This window comes from Octopus bimaculoides, chromosome 2 (genome assembly GCF_001194135.2).
Source record: "Octopus bimaculoides isolate UCB-OBI-ISO-001 chromosome 2, ASM119413v2, whole genome shotgun sequence".
Classification (NCBI taxonomy): Eukaryota; Metazoa; Mollusca; class Cephalopoda; order Octopoda; family Octopodidae; genus Octopus; species Octopus bimaculoides.
Genome location: NC_068982.1, coordinates 92366056 through 92370715, shown reverse-complemented (window position 1 = coordinate 92370715; position 4660 = coordinate 92366056). Strand labels below are relative to the sequence as shown.

At 33.9% G+C, this 4660-nt stretch overlaps 1 long non-coding RNA gene across 1 annotated transcript in view; it reads right to left on the bottom strand.

The window, feature by feature from the left end:
* Positions 1 to 4660, bottom strand: part of LOC128251583 (uncharacterized) — a 9350-nt gene continuing 4690 nt past the window's right edge. Inside the window, exons 2-3 of the long non-coding RNA XR_008267183.1 lie at positions 2872 to 2952; positions 1 to 1731 (exon numbers count right to left, since the gene is read on the bottom strand). This is a non-coding gene — a long non-coding RNA (uncharacterized LOC128251583). The remainder of the gene's footprint in view (positions 1732 to 2871; positions 2953 to 4660) is intronic.

The window sequence follows — 4660 nt, the reverse complement described above, 5'->3', positions numbered from 1 at the left end:
AATATGAAGTGCATTTCATAACATTATGTAAATCCACACAGTTAAATAAAACACCCCATTTCCTCAGGTGACAATCAGCCTCTGTCCAGTGAAAACAATCAGTCTATGAGGATAGAGATATTTAGTCATAAATTTCAGCATCTGATTTTGATGGGCTGTTAATGTCTAATAATAAACAATATATCTGTCTTCAAAGCAGATCAATCAACATCCAAAGTGAGTGGGATTTAAAATCTGTCACCAAGACACTTACCAGAACACATCTATTTTTAAGATAATTGATAGGAAATACAACTTTAAGCTCTTAGTGACAAACATGAAATAAATCTCTTTCATCTGCGGGGATTTTCATATAACAACAAAAAGCATTCATAGAGAATGGTAAATCATATAAGTTTATGTTTTTATAGCCTATTCACCCATGTTTGTATGTTTTGATGAAATTTTTTTTATTTATTTAGGTTTGGTCGGTAGTATTATCAGCACACTGATATAGTGGGAAGACTATGAATTTGGGGGATTTGGTTGTTGTGCATATCTCAAAATGTTCACTGAGTGGGATTTGTCTAGTCCTTGATCTCATATTTGTTGTTGATAGATTGTTAATCTCATTCTCAAGCTGAGTTTGGTTTGTCCACTGTAATTTTCACTGCATCCATAGCATCTGGCAGCATATATTAAATATTTTGAACTAGCAAAGTATTTTTTCACTCTAAAAACTTGTCCTAATTTGAATTTATATGATATATCTTCAATAAGGTTGATATAAATTACATAATTTGAGTGACCACAATTTTTAACTAATTTTTCTATGAATAAGTAGTTTATTTAGGGATTAGGGACAAGTAGTTTATTTAGAAATTTGCACTTAATTATTTGTATGATTTAAGTGCCTTTTTCATTCTTAAGTTTTGGTTTATTAATAGTATGCTCTGATAGATAATGCTGAGTGTTTCTGTGTTTCTTGGATTATGTGTGGTAATTAAAGACAGAGTTGTAGGTGTATTTGAACTATATTTGGTCTTTCATAATTCTTCAATGTCTATTGCTTTAGCATGTTCTTTTCCATTCTCTATTAACTTAAATGGATACTGTCTTTCAAGCACTACCTGTTTTAATTCCTGGAGTCTTTTAATCTGAATTTCATGATTGAAAATAATTGCATGAATTCTTCTAGCTAGGTTAAATAGTATATTTGTTTTGCGTATGTTTTGTGTGACGTGAAGGAAATAGTAGGTACTGTTTGGAGTCTGTTGGTTTGTAATAGATGTTGGTTTTGATGTTTGTGTTAATTTTTTTAAGATCAAAATGTCTAGGAAGGATAATTGGTTTTGGCTATATTCTATTGTGAAGTGAATACTGTTACTGATGCTATTGAGTAGGGATTAGGAATCATCAAGTTCATCAAGACTGTATGTCCACAAAATGAAACAATCATCTAAGTAGTGTTTCCAAATTTTCCACTGGATATTTTTGTAGGTTGATACTATACATGCAATGAATGAATAAGTTGGCATATGTTGGAGCAACTTTTGTACCCACCCTGATGACAAATGTTTGTTGGTTGGTGTTTGCTTCAGAATTAAAGAAGTTGTTTTGAAGGATGAATTTTAATCTCTCTGTGATGAATCTTCTATGTATTTAGTCCAAAACTTCATTGAGAAATTTTCTTGGCCAAAAGGCTGTTGTCTCCAGTCTGTACTCATGTGGGATGGTAGTACAAAGATTTACCTATATAAAATAAAATAATGATGTTAAGTATTTTCAAAAGGTGGTTTAATAGGTTTACGTCATACTTTATAAGACATGCTTCATATTTTAGTAGAGATTTTAAAAGTTTGTCAATGGAGTTGTAAGTCTGCATGTTTCACAGGCCAGGCCTTCTACAATTGGTCTTAATTTGAGATCCTTCAGAAATGGTATATTTGAACAGATTGAGGGTGATTCTTTGCAGGTCCTAGGCAGCATTAATTGTTCTATTTTTGTGGATTTTTGCAAGTCCATAGAATTTACTGAATTTGTTAGATAATAAAATTTGTTAGACAAAGTTTGTAAGATAATCATTTTCTTTATCAAGCCATTTCTGTGTTGGTCTATGAAGATGTTGAGTCTCAATATTGCTTTTGACCATCCTGTCTCTTAAAAATCTTGAAAGCATTCCAAATGTTATTATCTCATTTTTCTTTGAAAGCATTCTAATTGTGCCCATCTAGTCTATTTTTTCCAAGTGTTCCAACCATCTAACAATATGTGTGTGCTTATATATATATATATATATATATATATATACATACATACATATATATCATCATCATCATCGTTTAACGTCCGCTTTCCATGCTAGCATAGGTTGGACGATTTGACTGAGGACTGGCAAATCAGATGGATGCACTAGGCTCCAGTCTGATCTGGCAGAGTTTCTACAGTTGGATGCCCTTCCTAACGCCAACCACTCTAAGAGTGCAGTGGGTGCTTTTACGTGCCACTGGCATGAGGGCCAGTCAGGCAGTACTGATATATATATATATATATATATATATATATATATATATATACATATGCTGTTGTTACCTAACATGCTAGATATAGCAGCTTTGTGACTGTGATCGAAAAGCTTGCTTTCCAAGGGCATGGTTCTTGGTTCAGTTTCACACCGTGATACCTTGGGTAGTATCTTCTATTATAGCCCAGGACAAACAAAGCCTTATGAGTGGTTTTAGTAGATAAAAACTGAAAGACGTGTATGTGTGTAGGTGTTTCTGTCTTGTCTTGATATTTTGTAACAGCTGTAAATGTGTGTCATTGTTATACAAGCAGTGTCATTTATTTCCAATCTTTCATGAAAACGTCTTGTGAAGGGTAAAATATTACCTTGCTTTGAAAGAGGTGAGGGGTGGTGACAGGAAAGGCATCCGATCATAAAAAATTTGCTTCAAATCAACTCCATCTGACCTAAGTGAGCATGGAAAAGTAGACATTAAAACAATGGTAATGAAAATCTATAGAAATATTGAAAAGCAGATATTATTTTACACAAGATCTGAAAAACAGAACTGTCATAGCTAGAGGGCCTTCGATTATAGGTCTACTGGATCAGAACTAACGTGGGTCTAAACAACATTTGTTTCTAATTTAGGCACAAGGGCAGCAATTTTGAGGGTAGATAGTAAGATGATACCATCAGCCCTAGTACTACGCTGGTACTTTATTTTATCAACCCCAAGATTTGAACACAGAACGTAAAGAGCTGTAAGAAATACTGCAAGACATTTTTCCAAAGCTCAACAACAGATTCGTTTTAGCCAATGAGAAATTCTCTATGCAGACATTTGATCTGCTAGAAATAGCAGCCAAATCATTATTGAAATGCACTTGATAACGAAAGTTTGCCGGTGGCCTTTTCCGTAAAAGGGTTTTAGGGTTAGGGACGGAATTCCCTAACCCTAAAACCCTTTTACGGAAAAGGCCGATGTGATGTAAATAAACACACGTGGTTTAAGTGACAGGTTTAGAACTGGTAACGTAAGATCGCCCTAATCGACAGACTACGTAATGATCTATTAAATTCCATATTTCCTCTATTTCAAGCCGATCGAGTGGCCGCGTAGTATGTTCCTCGTTAGCTGCGCTGGATCTATTATTATTTGTTTATTGTTGTTCCAGCAAACTTATAATGAATAATGAGCACATCAATTTTTTTCATGACCATCGCATTAAATTTTTTTTTATTCAGGTAATTGTATTTGTTGCCTCTGAATTAGATAATGCTTATTTTTCAATATTTCTAGGGATTAATTAAACAAGCAAATTTATATATTCTAGCATGTTGAGTGACAGCTGTACGTACACATACGCATTCACGAAGCTGTTACTATAATTTAGTACCATGTCAGCTCTAATCCAGTAGACTTTGGGCCATTCTATTTTTTCATTTTTCGAACAACACAACCGATACGCTAAATTATGTTTAATAAAGATGGTAGGGATGATATGGAGGAAAATAGATTAGGCTTAAAAAAAGACGAGATGGTCACAGTCGGAACACTTGTATTTAAATATAAGCACACTATGGCCAAGTTTGGGGATATTTTTAAGAAAAGGGATGCTCGTGTTTGGAACGCTTTTAAGAGACAGGATTATCATAATTGAAACACATGTTTCCCGCGCGTCCAGGCGCCAATCCACGCTCCTGTGAAAATCAGGCAAGTTGAAATCAAATTGCAATATTTTCTATAACGCATTCTAAACAACGAGGTATATTTGGCACATGTTCAGTTTTATAGGTATAATAGCATCGAGTCCAGTTTATTTACAGAACTTGCGTTATTGATCTCAGAGGATTGAAGGGCTAAGTTGATCAAAGCTAAATTTAGAATCGAACGATACTCTTTTTCATGTTAGCTTTGATAAGGAAGCTGAGACAAGGGAAGTTACCAACCAGATTGGTTACATCGGTTCTTTCCCTTTATTTACAAAGCGCTTGCCGGAGTCTTTGTATGCATGTTAGTGTTAAAGAGATTTGTAATATATTTAATGTTACGTTATTTCAATGAGTATGTATGAATAAAGGACGTTTGTATATCTGATAGAGAGAGAGCATTGGATGTCCACCTAGTGTCATCCCTTATATATATATATATATATATATATATATATATAT